At 46.1% G+C, this 26,029-nt stretch overlaps 1 long non-coding RNA gene and 1 pseudogene across 1 annotated transcript; both read right to left on the bottom strand.

The window, feature by feature from the left end:
• Window positions 1-165: 165 nt before the first annotated feature.
• On the bottom strand, window positions 166-4,932 carry LOC134808803 (uncharacterized). Its single transcript, XR_010152588.1, has 3 exons — window positions 4,758-4,932; window positions 2,129-2,340; window positions 166-1,276 (listed from the first exon to the last, which is right to left on the bottom strand). It is a non-coding gene; the product is annotated as an uncharacterized LOC134808803 (long non-coding RNA).
• A 615-nt stretch (window positions 4,933-5,547) lies between these two features.
• LOC129137293 (pre-mRNA-splicing factor RBM22-like) lies at window positions 5,548-24,700 on the bottom strand (annotated as a pseudogene).
• Window positions 24,701-26,029: the final 1,329 nt, after the last annotated feature.

Here is a 26,029-nt window from a genome sequence, read left to right as displayed (position 1 = left end):
AGCTGCATCACCTGGGTCCAGGCTCCTGAGCAGTCTCAAATGTGGCACTCATCACCGTGGGCCTTGTGCATTGTGCAGGGCTCTGTCAGGAACAGGAGAGAGGAGGGTGTTACCAGGGCCCTGCACCCTGGAACAACCCACCCAGCTTAGAAAATAGTTGGCAAGGAAACTTCATGGATAATTTTAATTTTCAACTTTAGGCTTCCATTTTCAAATTCCACTATGGACACATAGGCTAGAGTTTGGTTTCAATACACACGTGTGCACACGCGCATCTACACACACACACAAACACACACACAACACACCCTGGCTTGCTAAGGGCAAGAATCCTTGATTGCAAAGAACCTCCTGCCAGTTGCTTCTGAAGCACACATAGGCCTTGGGGAGCCCACAAAAGGCCTCCTGCTTTTTGTGCGCTAGTGTCTCGGGTGAGCAGGGCCTTCAGCGCTGCGGGGCCTCTGCAAGGCTGCAGAGCAGGGTGAGGCCACCCTGCTCTCCTGGGGCAGCCTTCATGCAGGGGTGGCCTGACAACTTTCTAGGGCTGCCAAATTTAACGCCCCCATTGAGTTTCATGGGATTTTAATGGTCATTGTTTTGGAGGAAGGGAGAAATTGTGATGAACTGTGGGCCCCCTTGAGCTACAGACCTTTTCCACAATTGCTCTCAGTAAGTAGTCAGGCCCTGGGAACCTGAGTGCTTCGCCCAGAGAACTTGAGTCTACGGAAGCTTTTATTTGACAACCAAGCCAGGCTCACTACACCAGCTGATGGTGCTGCTTGGAGCCGACTTCCCCACTCAAGGACTGTGAAACTTTAGTTTCTTTAGGAAACTAAGCACTCATCTTTTCATAATTTAATAGGGCGGATTCCAAGCCCTAGCTTCATACTGCCTGACTTTCTTTTCAGAATTTCAACTGTTTTTTCACCCCTGGGCCATGAAGTTAGAGAGTGCAGGTATGATACCCTGAAAAGCAGACTTGTGCTCCAATCCCACCTCCATATGCTCGTCTGCAAAATAGAGACACCAGCTGGGGCAGTGCAGTGTTGCCTGGCCCTGCTTACAGGGGCCCTCCCTGGGCAGGCTGCCCAACTTCCGGACCAACCTTCCACCACGTGGAGCAGCAAGCCCGCCTGCAGCCCTGCCATGCTGCGCAGCTCTGAGACGTGGTCCAGTGTGCTGCCACCCAGGTGCAGTGAGAAGTGATGTGGTGACATGGGTATTCATGGTCCATGAACAGCTGGTGGATCTCCAGCACCATCTCCTGCGGGAACACCTGCCAGGGAGAAGGCCCGGACCAGCCCGGTCAGAGGCTACATGGTAGGGAGCAAGGACATACCCCTTCCCCAGCCCAAAACACCTGGGTCCTGAGAATAAGTGTCTCAAATACTCAGTTTCCCACTTTTGGGCTTTTACATTCCAGGCCCTGTCCATATACAGCATGCCCATCGGCACCTGTGTGCCTAAGTGCAGGACAGAGCCTGGCCCCACTGACTCTTCCTGCAGCCTAAGAGCAACCCCCGAGCCAAGGAGAGGGAGATGGAAGAAAGGGGGGAGCGGGAACGGCAGGCTTGCTCTTGCCCTTGCCTAGTGCCAAGGGCTGAGTGCCCCAGGGCAAATGGCCTTTTCCTTCCTGAAGGGGTGCTCCAGGGCCCAAGCCTGTGAGTAGAGAGGACATGAGAGGGCCTTGCCGGGCTCCCCACCAAGTTACCAGCTTGCAAGTCCTCCGGGTTGGCTCTGTCCTTGGAGAACACCCAATACCACCCTCCAGGCCCCGGTGACAGATGGTAAGGTCATGGCCCATAGAGAGGTGACTTGCCTGAGGGCACAGAGCCAAGAGGCTGGGGCATCCTGGGACCTGACACTACCCACCCACTCCCACTCCTCTCCCTGAACAGGGCTGGTAGGCCCAGCTGGTAGCTGTCCTCTAGCAATAAGGCAGTAACTGAACCCGGACTCCATTCCCAGGTCCACCACATTAGCAGAGTGACCCCGGGCAGGGCCCAGGGCCCTCCATTTCCTGCCTATAGCACAGGGCCAGAAAGAGCCAGGGCAAGGCTGAGTTTTCCAGCATCATCTTCCCCAGCAGGCTCAAGCCCTGGTCCCCAGATCCCCTCCTCCATCATACCTACAGGGAGAAGGGTTCGATCTCGGGGCCAGGATCTCCACAGAAAAGTCCAAATCCTGAATGGTGACTTCTATTTGGTGGTGTCATCTCCTGGCTTGGCCTCATCCAGCCCATGTTCCCGGGATGGCTCAGCCTCCTCCTTCCTCCTTCAGGCTCCTTCTTCTTCAGGGTCTCCAGGCAGTTCCCATTCAAGAACATGAGTGATGGTGGCTCTGGGGGTGACAAGAAAGGCACTGAGTTGGTTGGGCCTTGCTGGTGAGGGAGGGCTGTCCACCTCACCCCACTTGGATGGACACAAGTCATATGGAACGGTGTCCGCGTGCTCTCCCGAGCTTTGACTCCACAGTCCCAGCTCACCCTCGGCACACCTGCAAGCCGCACCTTCTCCCTTTCACATCCTGTGCCTCCCTCCTCAACTGCTCCTTAGCCCACCACAGTCTGGCTTCCACCTGAGCTCGCTGTCCAAACCACTCTCCCCACATCACCAAGGCCACCCTCAGGGCCAAGCCCCAGGGGCTTCTCCAGTCCAGGTACATCTGTCCACTCAGCAGCACCCAGGCCACCGCTCATTTCCTTTCCTCCTCCCTGACCAATGCCACACCCTCGTCCCTCCCTCTCCAGCTCCATCCTCTTCCTCCAGTCCTGAGCTGGGAGTGTTGGGCCCCCCAGCCTCTCCTCATTCTCACCTCACCCTCTCCCATGGCTTCAAAGATAGTCCCATTTCCCAGCTCTCATAGCCAATCCTGGCCTCGATCAGGCCTTTCAGACCAAGGAGGCAGCTGGTCCTGGGCATCAACATGTGGCTCTCCCTTCAGTATCATGGAAGACCCATCCTGCAGGGATGAAATTCATCTTCCTCCACAAACTGGTCTCAGCGTGTGAAGGCCCCCCACCACTTATCTAGTCACCCAACCTCAATTTCCCATCTCCTATTTCAAGAATGCCCCTTGGAACCCTTCTAAGAAGCACACTGCTCACAAAACCAAGCTGCTTTTTTTTTTTGAGATGGAGTCTTGCTCTGTTGCCTAGGCTGGAGTGTAGTGGTGTGATCTTGGCTCACTGAAACCTCCGCCTCCTGGGTTCAAGAGAGTCTCCTGTCTCAGCCTCCCAAGTAGGTGGGACAGGCATGTGCCACCACGCCCAGCTAATTTTTGTATTTTTAGTAGAGACCGGGCCATGTTGGCCAGGCTGGTCCTAAGCTCAGGTGATCCGCCTGCCTCAGCCTCCCAAAGTGCTGGGATCACAGGCATGAGCCACCACACCCAGCCAAAATCAAGCTTCTTAAGCCGGTGTTCTCAGGCACCAGCCTAAAGGCAACCCCAGCTCCTGCCGGCTCCTGCACTTAGGTCTACATTCCCCAAACCACAGAGGACTGAGAATACCTGAAACCTGCCCTCCCACCTCTCTGCTTTTCCATGCTGCCCCTGACATCTCAGTCTGTCGGGCAAACACTGACTCATCCTTCAAGGCCTAGGTGAAAGTGTCTACAGGTAGACTATTGCTGCCTACCTGCCACCCATCCTCCTACCCAGAGATCAGTGAATGAAGGATGTGGAGCCCCAGAAGGAGGGAACTATGTCTTCTGATCTGTCCACAGCCTTGACTTCCAAAGTTTAGACGTGGATGGAGTAGAATAAAGGCAAACTTCTTTTTTTTTTTGCAATTTGGCCTTGGCCCTAATGGTCAGGCTGCATCTGCTTGAAATCTACAATAAAGAGCAAATAGTTGATAACGTTGTGAATTGCAGAGGGGAAGCTGGCAGTTGAGAATCAGGAGAAGGAAGTGAAAATTTAGAATTTTACTGAAAGCCTTAGAAGAATTAGGTTGGGGGAACAGGGTGGTGGATTTGAGACCCTCCTTGCCATAGATTTGGAAAATGCAGGGAAAATCAGTCCCCCTGTGGGGTGTTAAAATAATTAAATGGGAGGCAATTTGACTGAAGTGGCTGTAGCGCCCTGGGTTTCTACCTAAGAAAACCAAAACGTAACTCATGCATTTCTTAGAAATAACTTAAAGGAAAAGAAAACACTCTTAACCAACCACAAACCACCAATTAACCTTTGATTACATAATCAGGGAATTTCCGCCTGGACAGTTCAAATAAGGGGACTACGTAATTGTAGCCAATCAATTACTGAATTGGCTTTGCTTCCTCATGCATCTTATTAAACCCTTTCCTTCAAGCCCCTCCGGTGGACCCCAAACCACAATCCATGGTTGTGGCTTCCTGATTCACGGGTCGTTATTTGCTCAAATAAAATCTTTAACGTTTTAACCAAACCTCAGTTTAATTTTTAACAAAAGAAAGAAAGGACTACGGACCCCACGGACCACAGCTCCTCCCACGCCCGAACCCCGAGCCGGGGTTCTCCCCTAAGGCCCCTCCCGTCATCACCGCACAACGCGGGGAGACACCGGGCTGCGGGCGCGAAACTGCCCAGAGAGGGCTCAGGGCAGGGCCAAGGTCGTCGCGCAGGGACGGGACGAGGCGCCCGGGGTCCCAGCTGCCGGCCAAGCCGCACCGTGCGACCGAGGAGACTCCGGGCCCCGACCCCGGAGCCGCCAGGGGGAGGCCCGGTTCCCAGCCGACCCCTGCCGCGTCTCGGGAAGCTCAGCCCCGCAGACTCACCATCTCGCGGCTTCAGGAGCGTCCCGGTATCCTCTCTAGGGACCGTCCAGTACCTGCAGGTCACAGGGCAAAGGAGGCTGCGGAATGAAGGAGAAAGAGCAGGGTACACAGATCAAGCAGGGAAGAGCACCTGGGCGAGGAAAAGGCCAGCCCAGAACACAGGAAGTGCGCCCCCTTTTTCGGCTGCGCGCCTGATTGGACAGGCTCGACAACGGCGCCGCTGAATGGATAGGGCTCCAGGTCCCGCCCCCTTACCCCCGAGTGACAGGAGATGCGATCACAGGTGTGGCTGAATGAGGCCTGAATGAATGATTGTCTGCAGCCCTTTTCAGGCAGGGCTGACTCCCTGTGCTGGGACCTGGGGCTGCTCCGGACATTGGTATTTAACTTTGCTCATAAGATTATATCAATTTATGAGTAATATAGGTAATATGTAAAATTGAAAATTATATAATAACGATTCTTTTAAAATTTCAGATTTCATAACCTTCATGGCCTCTGGTCCCTTGTGGAGGCAGCATGAGATTTGCAAATGGAGGGAGTCCTCTAAGTCAGAAATGTCCAATAGGAATAAAATTGAGCCGCATGTGTCATTTACAGTAGCCTAGTGGCATCATGAAAGGAAAACAGGTAAAATTGACGGTAATATCTTAACCCGATATATCCAAAATATTATCACTCAAATATGTGAGCAATATGAAATTATTGATGAAGACCACCAGAGAATGCTTCTTAAGTTTGGGGTACTAAATCTTGTAAAGTCACTCTGTATTTAAACTTCTAGCACATCTCAGTTCCAACCAGCTCTATCCAAAGAGCTCAGCAGCCCCACGTGGGCAGTGGCTTCCTCATTGAAGAGCAGATCTGAGGGCACTTGCGCGTCTAACCTCAGGGAAGTCGAGGGCCTGGACCCCCTTTCCTGCCAGACGAGAGCGAACACCCTTATCCTGCCCATCTCTTTCCTCACGCCCAAGGGTGGGAGAGGCAGTGCCCAGTGAGAGAGCCAGGGCTGCAGGCAGGAGGTGTCCACAGGTCGACCACTGCTGCCCACCTGCTTCTGGGCAGGGCTCCCTCAGCCTTCCAAAGGTCAGACAGTGAATGAAGAGTGTCAGGCTTCAGGAGGAAACCCCTGACTTCAGATCTGTCTACAGCCTTGACCTCCAAAGTTTGGATGTGGAGGGAATAAAAGCAAATTTTTATTTTGCAATTTGCCCTTGGCCCTGATGGTTAGGCTATGGCGGGCTGTTTCCTCCTATGATGTGGGGACTGTGTGAGTTTAAGCACCAAGCATGTCAACATGCATTTCTGTATAATTTATCCCTATCCAACAAGAGGCCCCACTTTAAATAAAGGGAAAAGCAAATCAATACCTTATACAGTGCCTTCTGTTTGCCGGGTAACAACAAGTAGTGACCAACCTGTCATTTGAATCCTGGCAACCTGACTGCAGGTGTATGTATCAGTTAGCTATTGCTGCATTAAAAACCACCCTAAACCTTATTAGCTCATGATTGGGATGGTCAGTCATTTAGGCTGGACTCAACTGGGCCATTCTTCTGGTCTCAGCTGGGCTCCTTCAGGCGTGTGTGGTCAGCTGCTGGTTGACTAAGTGGCTCTGCTTCTGGGTGTCAGCTGGGGCACCTTGGTTTTCCTCCCCAGTGGGATCTCATCCTCCAGCAGGCTAACATGTGCTTGTTCTCATGGAGATGGCAGGGTTCTAAAAGAAAAAGCAGAAGCATTCAAGGCCTTATGTCCCTAGACCCCAAACTGTCACATTGCCATATTGATAGCTTTCTATTGCCCAGAGCAAATAAGGCCAGCCCAGATCCAAGCGTCAGGAAACAGATTCTGCCTCTATGTTGGAGCAGCTGTAAAAGCATATTCCAAAGGGCATGGACACCAGAGCCATTTTGCAATCAGTATCATTCTGCCTTTTCCTACAGCAAGGTTTATATAACTGTTCCAAGTCAAGGAACATGTCCAAAGCACTACACCTACTAAGTGGCTGGACTAGGACTCTGGATCAACTTTGCCTGACTCCAAAGCCCATGTACCTCCATAGACCTCACAACTCAAGCAGCTTCCCTGGGCCTTTGAGATCCTGAAGACTGACTCTTCTGCAATAGAATAAAGGTTCTTTTGAGATGCTCATCCTTCTAGTAGGATTCTTCACAATTAGGAGTAATCCCTACCAGAGAATGCTTCTGAAATGTCTTGGAAACATTTAGATTAACTTGGGAAAATGGCTGATGGCTGAGTTTAAAAAATCAAGGCATAACTTTTTCATTTCTTACCATAGGAGATATCTGAAAACACATACAATGCACGAACATGTGTGCAAATTATTTTCATCCCCATGCGTTATTTGTAGGCTGATTATGATTTTTAACACAGACTAAATTAAACTACTGTTCCTGAAACAACCTTTTACTCTGAAAGCAAGAGACACAAAGGTAGATCTGCCGAGAAGACATTTCCTCCTGCCTCAATTTAGCCAAACAGCTGAGTACGTCTTAAAGTCAGCCTTCGATTTCTAACAAGTCAAGCTGTTTGCCAAGACCTCAATCAGATCATAAGAGTGCTTCAGCTACTTCATCATCCTAAAAGGTTGACCAGACAGATCGAAGCTCTGGGGGTGGAGTGGTGAGAGAACCCGCACTAGCAGGTGGGCAGTCATAGGTCCATAGATGAGAGTCATTCATTAGGTGGGGTGTTTTGGGGTCCTGACATTTATGACACAATTAATGTCTATATTACTAAATGTAAATTTTAAAACATTACAAATAATAAATCTACATATAAACTGAATATGTCAGCAATTACAATTATTGTTATTCATCATTATTCTAAGTGTGATCATTATTATTACCACAATTAGAAATAGTGGTTGTGATTGTTGTTGCTGCTGCTGCTGCTGTTGCTGCAGGGATGGTGATAAAAACACCGGGTAAGGCTCTGCTGCCTCCTCCACTTGTGGCATCGGGAGCTGCTGGCTCACTAGTTTGGTGCACACTCTGGACCTCTTTGATGAAGCTGCAGCTGAAGAGCCTTCAGGCTCTGCTATGGCAGAGAAAGAGCCTGAGTCAAGGCCGAGAGCAGAATCCTGTGAATTTGAAAGTGGCAGGTAGGATGGTCCCGGGGTGCAGTTGATGGTGAAGAGGCGCACACCACTTAGTGAATGAGTAGAAGCCTTTGGTGAAAGGCAGAGTTTGTCCATGACACAGATCAGATTCCACTTTGACTGGGGCCAATCAGTGAAACAGACACATCTGCAGAACTGGAAACAGAGGACAAAGATTCAGTTGATGTGTTCCAGAAGCAGACTGCAGTGTCTACTGAGAACACACTCACGGCTTTACCCCAGAACTCTGTTCCTACAGACATTCTCATGTGGAAAACTGCAATATGGTTCCACCACGTCTGATTGGTCCAGTATCCCTTTCTCTATTCTTCACTTTCTTCTTCCTTATTCCTTTACTGTACATAAATTATCAAGTGTAGCTGCACAAGCATATTGATGATTTTGTTTCCTTGCTTGTTTGATTGTACCGAATGGCCACCAGTTTGTGTTGAGTGATTGCCAATGGACACAAGGCGAGGGAAAACACTGATTCTGGAAAAAGATTCCCTTTCTCCACCAGGGGATGCTCACTTACCTCTTATCTCTATGTTCCAGGACTTTAACAACATAACAAACATAATGATCCTTAACGCTTGTTGCAGGGAGAAGAAAAAACCATAATAATCTTTGCATACATTGTTCGATTGGAGAATTTTGTTTTTGAAATATTCCATTGTGAAACTAAGGACAATTTCATAACTTTCTTAAATGTAGCTGTTACACATAGGGCAAATCTGTCCTCGCACAGGACTAAGTGGCACTTACAACAACAGAATGAATCCCATATATGTTCCTCTTCAAATCTGGCCTCTGGTTGTTTAAACATACATCTCGTGTAAAATATATATATTTAAAAATGTGTATAAATAGAAACATGAAGTTCCTCTAGCCACCAAGTAGGTTGGTTGGACTCAGAATGAGGTAGAAGGAGTTTCCATCTGCAGTACATTTGAAGTCCTCCTAGGAACCAGGGAACTGTCCACACCCTCTGAAGCTAGTCCCCTCCTCTTCTGCCTGGGGCAGGGTGCCCTGTGAGATTCCCATGTCCTGGCCCAGGAGGTATATGGAGGGTGGGAGGTTGTCGGTCTCACACCCAGGCAGACATCCCTAGCCCAGGACTCTCTGGAAGGTATTACCAGAGTCCCCATAAGCTGCCAGGGTGACACCCTTCCAGAAAAGTTATACAGGTGAATTGTGCTTGGGGCCCAGTCCATGGGTGATACCAAGCCACTTTGCACCCTAGATAGAGGGCAACACATCTAATGCAACTGCAAACTATAGTAAAGCTTTGTGTGTTCGTGTGTGTGTGTGTGCGCCCGTGCATGTGTGTGTGTGTGACAGAGTCTCACTCTGCTGCCCAGGCTGGAGTGCAGTGGTGTGACCTCAGCTCACTGCAACCTCCACCTCCCAGGTTTAAGCGATTTTCCTGCCTCAACCTCCCGAGTAGCTGGGATTACAGGCACCCACCATGATGTCCAGCTAATTTTTGTATTTTTAGTAGAGATGGGATTTCACCATGTTGGCCAGGCTGGTCTTGAACTCCTGACCTCAGGTGATCCACCCACCTCGGCCTCCCAAAGTGCTGGGATTACGGGCCTGAGCCACCGCGCCCAGCCCAAACTACATTAAAGCTCTATCTGCTGACAAAATCTGAGAGCCAGGAAATGGGACGTCCTCTTTATGCTTCAAAGGAAATGAGAACAGGCTAGAAGTGGTTTGTGCATGTGTTCATGACTGCCATTGTCAGGGTGAGTTGAGAAGTGCATGAGCTCAGAAAAGGATTGTGCCGCATGACAAGCTGGAGTGGGTGTGACAGGGGAAGACTATAAACAAAATGTGTAAAGTAAAATGGAAGTTCCACTCAGTAAAGAAAACAGAATGAAAAAAGAAACCTGAAAACTCACTTTATTTTAAGAAGAAAAAAATCTATAATCAAACCCTAATTATGCTGTGGATGGCATATCTCTGCTTTCATGCAATGATCGGATGAAACCTGCAAGCTTGTCCAACCCACAGCCCATGGACCACATGGGACCCAGGATGGCTTTCAATGTGGCCCAATACAAATTCATAAACTTCCTTAAAACATTATGAGATTTTTTTTGCAACTTTTATTTTTAGCTCACTAGGTATTATCAGTATTAGTATATTTTATGTGTGGCCCAAGACAATTCTTCTTCCAACATGGCCCAGGGAAGCCAAAACATTAGATATCCCTGTACTACAGGGTTCTAGAAAAATAAGTGATATGATTTGGCTCTGTGTCCCTACCCAAGTCTCATCTCGAATTGTAATCCCCACTTGTCAAGGGAAGGACCTGGTGGGAGGTGATTGGATCATGGGGGCATTTTCCCCCATGCTGGTCTCACGATAGTGAGTGAGTTCTCAGCAGAGTTGATAGTTTTAAAGTGTGGTGCTTCCTGTCTCTCTCTCTCCTGCTGCCTTGTGAAAAAGGTGCTTGCTTCTCCTTCACCTTCCACCATGATTGTAAGTTTCCTGAGGCCTCCCCAGGAAACAGTTAATTGAACTGTGAGTCAATTAAACCTCTTTTATTTATAAATTATCCAGTCTCAGGTAGTATCTTTATAGCCATGTGGAAATGGACTAATAAAAAAATACATAGTGTGTACTCTTGCCACACTTATGAAACTCAATTTCCATGAATTACCATGAGAAAAAAACAAATTAACCAGATTGAATCAGGGTTGGAACTGATCACTACTGGGATGAAATACACTCAAATAGATTAAAATGTTGCTTGCAGTGTGTGTGTGTGTATGTGTGCATGCTTGTGTGTGTTGGTGTGTGTGTATTTGTGGTGTGCGTGTGTGTAGTGTGTGCATGCATGTGTGTGTAGTGTGTATATAGTGTGTGTGTTGTTTGTGTGGTGCAGGTGATGTGTATACTCTGGTGTGTGTGGTGTTTGTGGTGTGTCTGCATGTGTGGTGTGTGTGTAGTGTAGGGTTGTGTGCTGTGTGTGTACGTGTGCTGTGTGTGGTGTGCATGCATGCGCATGTGGTGTGTGTAGTGTGTTTGTTGTGTATGTGTGTAGTGTGTGTGGTGTGCATGTGTACTGTGGTGTATGTGGTATGCATGTTTTGTGCGTGCATGTGTGTGCTGTGTGCATGTGTGTGTAGTGTAAGTATGTAATATATGTGTAGTATATGTATGTCGTGTGTGGTATACGTGTGTGTGGTGTGTGTGTATGTGGGGTGTGTGTGTGGTTTTTTGTGTGTGTGTGACAGAGTCTAGCCCTGTGACCCAGGTTGGAGTGCAATGGCACGATACTGGCTCACTGCAACCTCTGGCTCCCGGGCTCAAACGATTCTCCTGCCTCAGCCTCCCGAGTAGCTGGGATTATAGGCATCCACCACCACACCCAGCTAATTTTTTATTTTTAATAGAGATGGGGTTTTACCATGTTGGCCAGGCTGGTCTTGAACTCCTGACCTCGTGATCCACCCTCCTCGGCCTCCCAAAGTGCTGGGATTACAGGCGTGAGGTGTGTGGTGTTTTTCAGTGTGTAGTGTCTGTGCGTCTGTGTGCACATACGTGTGTGGTGTGTGTGTATGTGTGTGTGGTGTGTGTGTGTGTGGCGTACGTGTGTTTGTGCATGCATGTGTGGTGTGTGTGTGTATGTGGTGTGTGTGTATGTTTGTGTGCATATGTGTGTGATCTGTGGTGCGTTTGTGTGCATATGTGTGTGGTGTGTGTGGGGTGTGTGTGGTGTGTGGTTTGTGTGGGGGGTGTGTGTGGGGGTGTGCGTGTGTGTGTGTGTGGTGTGTATGGTGTTTGTGTATGTGTAATGTGTGTATATGGTGTTTGTGTACGTGTAAGGTGTGTGCATGTGTGTGCTGTGGTGTGTTTGCCCCTGAGTACCAGAAACGCTTCCTGCTTGAACTAAAGAAAATGCTCTGAGTTTTTTAAAAAAGTACTACCCTATGGAACCCAGAATCCTGCCACCTAGTAGGTGACTCTTCAACCTCAGGTTTCAGTGTCAGCTCCTTTGAGAGCAGCCACCCAGCAGACCAAGTGCAGTGGGTGGGGAACATGGTGGGGGAAGCCAGGGGATTTTCTAGAGGGCGAGGCCCTAATTTGGGAGAATTCTGTGAAAGAATACATTCCCACCCACAGCCAGGAGCTAAGTCCTCATTTGGGCTCCAGAGGCAAAGTGATAGCTTCTCACCCCCCTGTTTTCTCCCCCACTCTGAAGGTGATCACCAGGTGGCGGCTGAAGATCAAAGATAAATATCACTAGACAGAACAGGCTGTCTTTCTTTTCTTTTTTTTTAATCATACTTTAAGTTTTAGGGTACATGTGCACAACGTACAGGTTTGTTACATATGTATACATGTGCCATGCTAGTGTGCTGCACCCATTAACTCGTCTTTTAGCTTTACATATATCTCCTAATGCTATCCGTCCCCCTTCCCCCACCCCACAACAGGCCCTGGTGTGTGATGTTCCCCTTCTTGTGTCCATGTGTTCTCATTGTTCGATTCCCATCTATGAGTGAGAATATGCGGTGTTTGGTTTTTTGTCCTTGTGATAGTTTGCTGAGAATGATGGTTTCCAGCTTCATCCATGTCCCTACAAAGGACATGAACTCATCCTTTTTTATGGCTACATAGTATTCCATGGTGTATATGTGCCACATTTTCTTAATCCAGTCTATCATTGTTGGACATTTGGGTTGGTTCCAAGTCTTTGCTATTGTGAATAGTGCCCCAATAAACATATGTGGGCATGTGTCTTTATAGCAGCATGATTTATAATCCTTTGGGTATATACCCAGTAATGGGATGGCTGGGTCAAATGGTATTTCTAGTTCTAGATCCCTGAGGAATCGCCACACTGACTTCCACAATGGTTGAACTAGTTTACAGTCCCACCAACAGTGTAAAAGTGTTCCTATTTCTCCACATCCTCTCCAGCACCTGTTGTTTACTGACTTTTTAATGATTGCCATTCTAACTGGTGTGAGATGGTATCTCATTGTGGTTTTGACTTGCATTTCTCTGATGGCCAGTGATGATGAGCATTTTTTCATGTGTCTTTTGGCTGCATAAATGTCTTCTTTTGAGAAGTGTCTGTTCATGTCCTTTGCCCACTTTTCGATGGGGTTTTTTTTTTCTTGTAAATTTGTTTGAGTTCATTGTAGATTCTGGATATTAGCCCTTTGTCAGATGAGTAGATTGCAAAAATTTTCTCCCATTCTGTAGGTTGCCTGCTCACTCTGATGGTAGTTTCCTTTGCTGTGCAGAAGCTCTTTAGTTTAATTAGATCCCATTTGTCAATTTTGGCTTTTGTTGCCATTGCTTTTGGTGTTTTAGACATGAAGTCCTCACCCATGCCTATGTCCTGAATGGTATTGCCTAGATTTTCTTCTAGGGTTTTTATGGTTTTAGGTCTAACATTTAAGTTTTTAATCCTTCTTGAATTAATTTTTGTATAAGGTGTAAGGAAGGGATCCAGTTTCAACTATCTCCATATGGCTAGCCAGTTTTCCCAGCACCATTTATTAAATAGGGAATCCTTTCCCCATTGCTTGTTTTTCTCAGGTTTGTCAAAGATCACATAGTTGTAGATATGCGGCATTATTTCTGAGGGCTCTGTTCTGTTCCATTGATCTATATCTCTGTTTTGGTACCAGTACCATGCTGTTTTGGTTACTGTAGGCTTGTAGTAAGTATAGTTTGAAGTCAGGTAGCTTGATGCCTCCAGCTTTGTTCTTTTGGCTTAGGATTGACTTGGCAATGCGAGCTCTTTTTGGTTCCATGTGAACTTTACAGTAGTTTTTTCCAATTCTGTGAAGAAAGTCATTGGTAGCTTGATGGGGATGGCATTGAATCTACAAATTACCTTGGGCAGTATGGCCATTTTCACGACATTGATTCTTCCTACCCATGAGCATGGAATGTTCTTCCATTTGTTTGTATCCTTTTTTATTTCATCGAGCAGTGGTTTGTAGTTCTCCTTGAAGAGGTCCTTCACATCCCTTGTAAGTTGGATTCCTAGGTATTTCATTCCCTTTGAAGCAATTGTGAATGGGAGTTCACTCATGATTTGGCTCTCTGTCTGTTATTGGTGTATAAGAATGCTTGTGATTTTTGCTCATTGATTTCGTATCCCGAGACTTTGCTGAAGTTGCCTATCAGCTTAAGGAGATTTTGCGCTGAGATGATGGGGTTTTCTAGATATACAGTCATGTCGTCTGCAAACAGGCACAATTTGACTTCCTCTTTTCCTAATTGAATACCCTTTATTTCCTTCTCCTGCCTGATTGCCCTGGCCACTATGTTGAATAGGAGTGGTGAGAGAGGGCATCCCTGTCTTCTGCCAGTTTTCAAAGGGAATGCTTCCAGTTTTTGCCCCTTCAGTATGATATTGGCTGTGGGTTTGTCACAGACAGCTCCTATTATTTTGAGATATGTCCCATCAGTACCTAATTTATTGAGAATTTTTAGCATGAAGGGTTGTGGAATTTTGTCAAAGGCCTTTTCTGCACCTGTTGAGATAATCATGTGGTTTTTGTCTTTGGTTCTGTTTATATGCTAGATTACATTTATTGATTTGGATATGTTGAACCAGACTTGCATCCCAGGGATAAAGCCCACTTGATCATGGTGGATAAGCTTCTTGATGTGCTGCTGGATTCGGTTTGCCAGTATTTTATTGAGGATTTTTGCATCGATGTTCATCAGGGATATTGGTCTAAAATTCTCTTTTTTTGTTGTGTCTCTGCCATGTTTTGGTATCAGGATGATGCTGGCCTCATAAAATGAGTTAGGGAGCGATTCCCTCTTTTTCTATTGATTGGAATAGTTTCAGAAAGAGTGGTACCAACTCCTCCTTGTACCTCTGGTAGAATTTGGCTGTGAATCCATCTGGTCCTGGACTTTTTTGGTTGGTAAGCTATTAATTATTGCCTCAATTTCAGAGCCTGTTATTGGTCTATTCAGAGATTCAACTTCTTCCTGGTTTAGTCTTGGGACGGTGTATGTGTCAAGGAATTTATCCATTTCTTTTAGATTTTCTAGTTTACTTGCGTAGAGGTGTTTGTAGTATTCTCTGATGGTAGTTTGTATTTCTGTGGGATCGGTGGTGATATCCCCTTTATCATTTTTTATTGCATCTATTTGATTCTTCTCTCTTTTCTTCTTTATTAGTCTTGCTAGGGGTCTCTCAATTTTGTTGATCCTTTCAAAAAATCAGCTCCTGGATTCATTAATTTTTTGAAGGGTTTTTTGTGTCTCTATTTCCTTCAGTTCTGCTCTGATTTTAGTTATTTCTTGCCTTCTGCTAGCTTTTGCATGTGTTTGCTCTTGCTTCCCTAGTTCTTTTAATTGTGATGTTAGGGTGTCAATTTTGGATCTTTCCTGCTTTCTCTTGTGGGCATTTAGTGCTATAAATTTCCCTCTACACATTGCTTTAAATCTGTCCCAGAGATTCTGGTATGTTGTGTCTTTGTTCTCATTGGTTTCAAAGAACATCTTTATTTCTGCCTTCATTTCGTTATGTACCCAGTAGTCATTCAGGAGCATGTTGTTCAGTTTCCATGTAGTTGAGCGGTTTTGAGTGAGTTTCTTAACCCTGAGTTCTAGTTTAATTGCACTGCGGTCTGAGAGACAGTTTGTTATCATTTCTGATCTTTTACGTTTGCTGAGGAGTGCTTTACTTCCAACTATGTGGTCAATTTTGGAACAGGTGTGGTATGGTGCTGAAAAGAATGTACATTCTGTTGATTTAGGGTGGAGAGTTCTGTAGATGTCTATTAGGTCTGCTTGGTGCAGAGCTGAGTTCCATTCCTGGATATCCTTGTTAATTTTCTGTCTCATTGATCTGTCTAATGTTGACAGTGGGGTGTTAAAGTTTCCCATTATTATTGTGTGGTAGTCTAAGTCTCTTTGTAGGTCTCTAAGGACTTGCTTTATGAATCTGGGTGCTCCTGTATTGGGTGCATATATGTTTAGGATAGTAAGCTCTTCTTGTTGAATTGATCCCTTTACCATTATGTAATGGCCTTCTTTGTCTCTTTGGATCTTTGTTGGTTTAAAGTCTGTTTTATCAGAGACTAGGATTGCAACACCTGCCTTTTTTTGTTTTCCATTTGCTTGATAGATCTTCCTCCATCCCTTTATTTTGAGCCTATGTGTGTCTCTGCACGTGAGATGGGTTTCCTGAATACAGCACACTGATGGGTCTTGACTCCTTATCCGATTTGCCAGTCTGTGTCTTTTAATTGGAGCATTTAGCCCATTTACATTGAAGGTTAATATTGTTATGTGTGAATTTGATCCTGTCATTATGATGTTAGCTGGTTATTGCTCGTTAGTTGATGCAGTTTCTTCCTAGCCTCCATGGTCTTTACAATTTGGCATGTTTTTGCAGTGGCTACTACTGGTTGTTCCTTTCCATGTTTAGTGCTTCCTTCAGGAGCTCTTTTAGGGCAGGACTGGTGGTGACAAAATCTCTCAGCATTTGCTTGTCTGTAAAGGATTTTATTTCTCCTTCACTTATGAAGCTTAGTTTGGCTGGATATGAAATTCTGGGTTGAAAATTCTTTCCTTTAAGAATGTTGAATATTGGCCCCCACTCTCCTCTGGCTTGTAGAGTTTCTGCTGAGAGATCAGCTGTTAGTCTGATAGGCTTCCCTTTGTGGGTAACCTGACCTTTCTCTCTGGCTGCCTTTAACATTTTTTCATTGATTTCAACTTTGGTGAATCTGACTATTATGTGTCTTGGAGTTGCTCTTCTCCAGGAGTAACTTTGTGGCATTCTCTGTATTTCCTGAATTTGAATGTTGGCCTGCCTTGCTAGATTGGGGAAGTTCTCCTGGATAATATCCTGCAGAGTGTTTTCCAACTTGGTTCCATTCTCCCTGTCACTTTCAGGTACACCAATCAGACGTAGATTTGGTCTTTTCACATAGTCCCATATTTCTTGGAGGCTGTGTTCATTTCTTTTTATTCTTTTTTCTCTAAACTTGTCTTCTCGCTTCATTTCATTCATTTGATCTTCCATCGCTGATACCCTTTCTTCCAGTTGATCGAATTGGCTACTGAGGCTTGTGCATTCGTCACGTAGTTCTCATGCCATGGTTTTCAGCTCCATCAGGTCCTTTGAGGACTTCTCTGCATTGGTTATTCTACTCAGCCATTCGTCTAATTTTTTTCAAGGTTTTTAACTTCTTTGCCATGGGTTCAAACGTCCTCCTTTAGCTCAGGTTTGATCGTCTGAAGCCTTCTTCTCTCATCAAAGTCATTCTCCGTCCAGCTTTGTTCCATTGCTGGTGAGGAGCTGCATTCCTTTGGAAGAGGAGAGGCCCTCTGATTTTTAGAGTTTCCAGTTTTTCTGCTCTGTTTTTTCCCCATCTTTGTGGTTTTATCTACCTTTGGTCTTTGATGATGGTGACGTACAGATGGGTTTTTGGTGTGGATGTCCTGTTTGTTAGTTTTCCTTCTAACAGTCAGGACCCTCAGCTGCAGGTCTGTTGGAGTTTCCTGGAGGTCCACTCCAGACCCTGTTTGCCTGAGTATCAGCAGCGGAGGCTGCAGAACAGTGGATATTGGTGAACAGCAAATGTTGCTGCCTATTCGTTCCTCTGGAAGTTTTGTCTCAGAGGAGTATCCGGCCTTGTGAGGTGTCAGTCTGCCCCTACTGGGGGGTGCCTCCCAGTTAGGCTACTAGGGGGTCAGGGACCCACTTGAGGAGGCAGTCTGTCCGTTCTCAGATCCAAGCTGCATGCTGGGAGAACCACTACTCTCTTCAAAGCTGTCAGACAGGGGCATTTAAGTCTGCAGAGGTTTCTGCTGCCTTTTGTTTGGCTATGCCCTGCCCCCAGAGGTGGAGTCTACAGAGACAAGAAGGCCTCCTTGAGCTGCGGTGGGCTCCACCCAGATCGAGCTTCCCAGCTGTTTCCTTTACCTACTCAAGCCTCAGCAATGGCGGGTGCCCCTCCCCCAGCCTCACTGCCACCTTGCAGTTTGATCTCAGACTGCTGTGCTAGCAATAAGTGAGGCTCCGTGGGCATAGGACCCTCCAAGCCAGGCGCAAGATATAATCTCCTGGTGTGCCATTTGCTAAGACTGTTGGAAAAAGTGCAGTATCAGGGTGGGAGTGACCCGATTTTCCAGGTGCCATCTGTCACCCCTTTCTTTGACTAGGAAAGGGAATTCCCTGACCCCTTGCGCTTCCCGGGTGAGGCGATGCCTCACCCTGCTTCGGCGCACACTCAGTGCAGTGCACCCACTGTCTGACACTCCCCAGTGAGATGAACCCAGTACCTCAGTTGGAAATGCAGAAATCACCCGTCTTCTGTGTCACTCACGCTGGGAGCTGTAGACTGGAGCTGTTCATATTTGGCCATCTTGGCTCCACCCTTTTCTTTTCAATTAAAAAAATATTATTATATATTTATGAGATACAATGTGATGTTTGATATATGTATACAGTATGGAAAGATTCAATCGAGCCAATTAACATAGCCATCCACTCACCAATTTAGCATCTTTTTTGTTGTGAGAATATTAAAAATTGAATATTGTGATTTAAATGTACAATTCATTATTAACTGTGTTCACCATGCAGTACAATAGAACACACTTATTCCTCCAGTCTAAATAAAAGTTTGTATCCTTCCGTAAACATCTTCTTTTTCCGTATTCTTCCCGTCCCCCTGACCCAGCCTCTGGTTGCCACCTTTCTAGTCTCTTTTCTCTGTTTCTGTGAGATCAACCTTTTTGATTCCACGTATAGGTGAGATCATATAGTATTTGTCTTTCTATGCCTGGTTTACTTCACATAGCAGAATATCCTCTGGTTAAATCCAAGATATCACAGATGACATAATTTCCCTCTTTTTTGTGGAAAAATAGTTCTCCAATATATATATATACACCACATTTTCTTTTCTATTCTTTCTTTCTTTTTTCTTTTGCTTTTTTTTTTTTTTTTTTTGAGACAGGGTCTTGCTCTGTTGCCCAGGCTGGAGTGCAATGGCATGATTTCAGCTCACTGCAACCTCCTCCTCCTGGGTTCAGGCGATTCTTCTGACTCAACCTCCTGGGTAGCTGGGATTACAGGTCCCCACCACCATGCCCAGCCAATTTTTGTATTTTTAGTAGACATGGGCATGTTGGCCAGGCTGGTCCTGAACTCCTGACTTCAAGCCATCTGCCAGCTTTGTCTTCCCAAAGTGTGGGATTACAGGCGTGAGCCACCATGCTCAGCCCACAGTTTCTTCATTCATCCATTGATGGACACTTGGGTTGCTTCCATATCTTGATTATTGTCAGTAATGCCAAAATAACCATGAGGGTAAATATCTCTCTTCAATATACTAATTTAAATTCTTTTTGATATATACCACAAAAGTGGAATTGCTAGATCATAGGATACCTTTTTTTTTTGATGGAGTCTCACTCTGTCACCAGGCTAGAGTGCTGTGGCGCATTCTCGACTCAGTGCAACCTCCGCCTCCCAGGTTCAAGGGATTCTTCTGCCTCCGTCTCCCAAGTAGTTGGGATTACAGGCATGCGCCACCATGCCTGGCTAATTTTTGTATTTTTAGCAGAGATGGGGTTTCACTATGTTGGCCAGGATGGTCTCGATCTCCTGACCTCGTGACCTGCCCGCCTCAGCCTCCCAAAGTGCTGGGATTACATGCGTGAGCCACTGCGCCTGGCCAGGATACTTTTATTTCTAGTTTTTTGAAGAACGTCCATACCGTTTTCAGAATGGCTGTACTACTTTACATTCCCACCAATAGGGTACAAGGGTTTTCTTTTCTCCACATCTTTGCCAACACTTGAAATCATTAGTCTTTTTGATAAGAACCGTTCTAACAGGCCTGAGGTGATATCATTAACATTGCTTTCCTTTTTTCTCAATTAAGTGGTCAGAATTTTGTATTTAATGTCTTTAAATGGCCTCACACCTATAATCCCAGCATTTTGGGAGGCTGAGGCAGGCGGATCACCTGAGGTCAGGAGTTCGAGACCAGCCTCACCAACATGGTGAAACCAAGTCTCTACTAAAAATACAAAATTAGTTGGGCGTGATGGCGCTCACCTGTAATCCCAGCTACTCGGGAGGCTGAGGCAGGAGAATTACTTGAACCTGGGAAGTGGAGGTTGCAGTGAGCCAAGATCACACCACTGCACTCCAGTCTGGGCAGCAAGAGCGAAATTCTGTCTCAAAAAAAAAAAAAAATGGCCTCAAACTCCCACTGAAAATGATTTCTCACGGCATTAGCATAATTTCAGACTACTCATCAGAATGATGAAGTCCCATGTGAAATGACCTGGAGTGGGGAGGGCAGGGAGGAAGCTGCAGCCAGAACAGACAAAGGAGAAGGGCTGGGATGCCTGTGGAACTAGTGGTGAAACTTGTGAACCCCAAGTACCTGAGATGGGTCTCAGTCAATTTACAAAGTTAATTTTGCCAAGGTTAAGGATGCATGCCTGTGACACAGCTTCAGGAGGTCCTGATGACATGTGCTCAAGGTGGTCAGGGCAGAGCTTGGTTTTATACATTTTTAGGGAGAAATGGGATATTAACCAATCTATGTAAGATGAACATTGGTTCAGTCCTGAAAGGCAGGACAACTCAAAGCAAAGGCATGACAAACGGTTACATTCTTTTTTTTTTTTTTTTTTTTAAGATGAAGTCTTGCTCTTGTCACCCAGGCTGGAGTGCAATGGCACCATCTCAGTTCATTGCAACCTCCACCTCCCGGGTTCAAGCGATTCTCCTGCCTCAGCCACCCAAGTAGCTGGGATTACAGATGCCTGCCACCACGCCCAGCTAATTTTCATATTTTTAGTAGAAAATATGAAAATAACTTTCAGCCTCTCTCCCTCCTCAGAGGTTGGGGTGGGGCTAAGAAATGGTCTGTTACAGTGAAATTGTATCTACAGTCAAGAGACTGTATCATCCAGGTGAAGAAGTGGCATTGCTTCTACATGTGGAGAGAGGATGCCTGTTCCCAGGCTGCAACACTGATTCTGTGGTGCAAGAATTCTGCTGGCTTCATTTTTGAATTCTTTCCAGTTCCTGTCTGCCTGTTAAATCAGTGAAAGGTAAATAAATATTGGAACCCCAAAATCACTCATCTAAAGGGAAAAGTCAAGTTGGGAACTGCTTAGGGCAAACCTGCCTTCCATTCTATTCAAAGTCATCCCTCTGCTCACTGAGAAAAATGTGTATCTTGTTGCCTCCTTTGGAAAGGCTAATTAGAAACAAAACAATGCAACCTTGGTGAGGCGTGGTGGCTCACGCCTGTAATCTCAGCACTTTGGGAGGCCGAGGTGGGCGGATCACCTGAGGTCAGGAATTCGAGGCCAGCCTGGCCAACACGAAACCCCGTCTCTACTAAAAATACAAAAATTAGCCAGGCGTGGTGGCGGGCACCTGTAATCCCAGCTATTCGGGAGACTGAGACAGGAGAATCACTTGAACCCGGGAGGCGGAGGTTGCAGTGAGCCAAGACCGCGCCATTGCACTCCAGCCTGGGCAACAGAGAGAGACTCCATCTCAAAAAAAGGAAAAAAAAGAAAAAGAAAAAAGAACTGAATTATACAACTCCCAGGCTATTGATTCAGAGAAATCTCCATACATTTTGGTGACAGAAGACACAGAAGTATTCTGTATTGATTGTCGAGTGAGGAAAAAGGAAAAACACTTTGGTTGATTTATTTTTTCTATATCTCTCTGAGTTAGAAAAGTGAAAAATAAGGTGGGGATGTGTATATATTAATGACAAAAGTTGTTCAAGAGAAAGATGTATCAAACTGGCATCTACAAAGGCGAAGTAAAATGGTTTTGATAAACTTATCCCAAGAAATGTGGAGAAACAGGTCTAAGAAACACATTCTATTGGAGGAGACCATCGTGTTTGTGAAAATCTCCCTGGGCAGTTCTCACACGCAGCCTGGGTTGAGATCTGCATCCCTAGAAGAAGAGGGTTATCTTTGTCATGCACTGTTCTGAGGAGAGGGGTGACCTTAGTGCTTCCTCATCTTGTTTTTTTTGAGACAGAGTCTCGCTCTGTCACCCAGGCTGGAGTGCAGTGGCACGACCTCAGCTCACTGCAACCTCTGCCTTCTGGGTTCAAGCGATTCTCCTGCCTCAGCCTCCTGAGTCGCTGGGACTACAGGCACATGCCACCACATCCCGCTAAGTTTTGTATTTTTAGCAGAGATGGGGTTTCACCATGTTGGCCAGGCTGGTCTCCAACTCCTGACCTTGTGATCCACCTGCCTCAGCCTCCCGAAGTGCTGGGATTATAGGCATGAGCCACCGTGCCCGGCCTGTCCTTACTCATCTTAATGTGCCACAGGGACGCGAAGACTTCAGTAACTGGGAGTCACACCCAGGTGCAGATTAGAACTCTCTGCTGAGGGTTTTACCATCCTGTGAGGTCTCATCCCAGAGATTCTGATAGAATGATCCAGCTTAGGGCCCTGGCATCAGCAGGCCTGAAGCTCCCAGGAGGCCCTGATGCACTGCCAGGGCTGGGCCACTGACCCCCAGAGGGCCCCAATGCCCAGGGAGCTTTTTCCCCTGAGGTAATGAGGAGAGCTTCCTGGACATCTTGGGGCCTGGGGCAGAGGACTAGGGTGTGACCGAGGAGCTCTTCTTGAGATAGACTCTGGAGGGATGTGTGGGTTCTATACTAATGTGTTTTTCAAATCTGTTTAAGGCTGTTTCTCTTCTTGAGGATATGTCAGGAAATGCTTGTGTTCAGCTTTTGAGCTTGGGGAAACTCGTCAAACCTAAGGAAAATTGTTTCCATAATTTTTGGGTAAATGAAAATAATTTCTGATCCCATGATACAAAGCTCCATGAAGTTCATGTTTTCATCTGACTCATAGAAATACAAAAACATTTTATTTTTGCCTTCTTTTTGGTGGGTACAGATTTCTTTGGTGATAAATGACAAAAAGAGAGGAAGGAAAATATCTGGGCTGTGATGGGGACTGGTCTCTACCTGTTTTTCTGAGGGTGTGGCTTCAAAAGAGTTAAATCACACACACCACTACAAAAATTAGGAATACCAATCCCTTTCTTTTAAGATAATAAAATGGAAAATACCCAATGGACACAAACATGTTCAAAAGGTTTTTTTTTCCTCTCAAGCCAATTTCCGCCCTCATAAAAAGAGACAAATGATTATATGATTGGATGCTAACTCCATTGGACATTCTATAACTCACTCAGCTGCTCGTCCCCCATAGAGGTGAGAGGAACAGGCAGTATGTTTTATTAGTCATGTTATAGTAGTAAACATGTTTTAATGAAAGCTTATTTGATTTCCATTGATCCTTTGAATCCATATGAAAAAGCATGGCTGTCATTTCCTGCCCATATCTGACCACATTCAGATGCTCTGGGAACCATAAATAAAGAAAAAAAATATTTACTCCAATGTTCATTAATTGGGATTTTAAATTGATGTTCCTTCCATAGAGCCTGAGGGTGGTGAAAATGTGACAGGGGCTGCTGTGGTTTCCAGAACGAGCTCCCATCCTCTGGGGGTCCTGAGATGGATTGATCCTGGAGTCCAACACAGGATCCAACACAATGGATTGATCCTAGAGTCCTCTCAAAAGACAATGGTCCCATTGGATGGAACATGGGTGGCTGAAATCCTGGGGGGAGCAGCAGGACACGCCAGGGGCTGGTGGCCAGGCAATGCTCACCACAGCTGGAGGAGCACGTGGGGGTATGTTGCTGTGGTTGGCAGATACATCTGCTGCTGCTGCTGCAGGAGGAGGAAGAGTTCCTGTTCCTGGCAGTGCTGGAATAGGCGTTAGCTGGATCCCAGCCTGCGGTTCTGTCCTTTTTCTTTTCCTCTGACTGCTTGGGATCCTCTCCATTTTCTACGGAGTCTGCAGCCCTTGACAATCAACTTATTAAAGGATTTCTCTGCAGCCACTTCTGTAGCCTGCCCTGTGGAAACCTGGACGAAAGCACACTACTTTCTGGTCTGCACAACAGTGATCACTCAGATCTTCAAATAACTAGAAATGATTATTTAGATCTGTCTCAGTAATGGCATCACCCAGATCACCAACACAGAGTCTGGTGATAACCTTGTCCTCTGGTGGATCTGGACAAGACATGGTGAAGCCTGCTTTAGAAGCTTATCTGCTCCGGAGTCATTGATTCCATATCAGTCTTTAATATTCTTATCAGCAAGGGGGTCATCTGGATCTGTAGGCTTCCCATGTCTGTGTGGGCCCTCCTTTTCTCCCTCACACTCTCCTTTCACCCAGAAGGAGCAAATGTGCTTATTCCTTTGGTAGTAGGGTGTGGTCTGTGCCAGTTTGTACAGCACGTCACTGGTGTATGTGACTCTCCCAGCCGGCCAACTGGCTGTGTTCTGTCTGTTATATTCTGCATATAGTACTCTTCATTGATGTCTGACTTTGCCAAGTCATCTTTTAAAGACAATTCTGTATCATGAACCTGAATGGACAGGCCATACTCAAGGACTAACAGGCAGGCCTGGCAGATGTTCCTCAATGTCCTGCAGGCTTGGCACACTTCAGTCTTCTTGAAATGCATGTGGATCCCAGGGTACCAACAAAACACTGTGTATGGCCTGGAATAGATTTTCCATTTTGTCTCATACTTTTCTTTGGTCATTCAGATATACGGGTTTTCTCCAAGACATGTCTGGCACAGAATGGAGAAGTTTACATCTTCCCAGTTTTGCTTATTTTAGGTATTGGAACCAAGAAATGTCACCCTCTTGAGAGGGTCTAGAGGCAGTGGTAGCATTCGAGGTGGTAGCCAGGACCGCCACACACCCATCAGCCCAACTCTTCTTCATGCCCCTGTTCTTGAGACCCTGGGCAATTGCCTTTGACACCATGATTCCTCTTTTTTGTCCCAAGGTGAAACTCTTCCAAGGAATCCCCATTCTTGTAGGAAGCTCTGGATTTCCTGATCTCTCCAAGGACTGGCCTGGAAGGGACAGAGAAATGCGAATGCCCTTTGAAACTACTCACAGCATATAGTTGAGTGGTTTCCAAAGACCCCCTCTATGCTGCCAAGCCCTAAGCATGCTCTCGTATCTGTTGTTGGGAGATAATAAAACCTTAAATGAGAAGAGCAAGAAGCAGGATCCCTGGGAGAAGTAACGTCTAATCCTTAAACTCATGGACATGTCAGGAAGCACCTGTCTGGATATTTATCATGCTCAATAATGGATAAAGACACCTGAAAAGTGAATGAATGAAAGGATTTTCAGGCTAAGTATTTCTGCCCTGGAAGGGTTCTTCTTTTGTTTCAGGCATAGTGATCTGCCCTGAGAAGAGAGCTTGGGTCACCTTCTGGTCACCAGGTGTTGCTTGGCAAGAGCCCCATATATAATGAGCCATAGACCCATCATCTATTGAGCTGCCTTTGTTGCCCAGAATAAAAACTCAGGGCTACCAAAAGTGACTGAGGCTAGAACAGAGAGATTGTGGGTTGGTGTGGGAAGAGAGCTAATTCAAAAAATTAAAGAAAAAGGTATTCTAACATAAGACAATCTCTATTCATGCCTTGCCTACGAGTTGATTAAATATGGGAAATCATAGTACTGAAAATAATTATCTAAAATTCTAACTACCAGGAACTGAGCTACAATATTTGTGTCACTGTAAAGTAATAGAGAATTTATCTCAGTCCAAAATTAATAACAAAGAATTTCAAAATCAATTTAGAGCTTTGTTTTCTGTGTATGTGAAAGAACAAGGTCCAGACTCCCTCCAGCATCAAACAAATAGAAAGTCAGATCCACTATGTGACCCAAATATGTCCAGACCCTGGAAAGTGTCTGACAGGAGCACAGGATAGTGGTCTGGAGGCTGAATCCAAGGGAGGGGACCCCCTGGCTACCCCAGCTCAGAGCCTGCAAAGAGCATCCAGGAGGGAGTGCAGGCAGGCAGGATCCGGGCAGAGCATGGAGATCCCTGAGTTTAGGAAACAGGGTTGAGAATATAAGGAGAAAGGCAGCTCTGCAAGACACAGGGCTGAGTACCAGAGAGTAGGAGGCAGTGGCTGAACTAGAGGTAAGACTGGAGAGTAGAAGGTGGAAGTCATTGAACCATTGGCGGATACAAGGGTAATTACCAATGAAACAAATTTGTCCCAGTG

Source organism: Pan troglodytes, chromosome 18 (genome assembly GCF_028858775.2).
Source record: "Pan troglodytes isolate AG18354 chromosome 18, NHGRI_mPanTro3-v2.0_pri, whole genome shotgun sequence".
Taxonomy (NCBI): Eukaryota; Metazoa; Chordata; class Mammalia; order Primates; family Hominidae; genus Pan; species Pan troglodytes.
The sequence above is the reverse complement of the archived record's forward strand: the minus strand, read 5'-3'. Positions and strand labels throughout refer to the sequence as shown.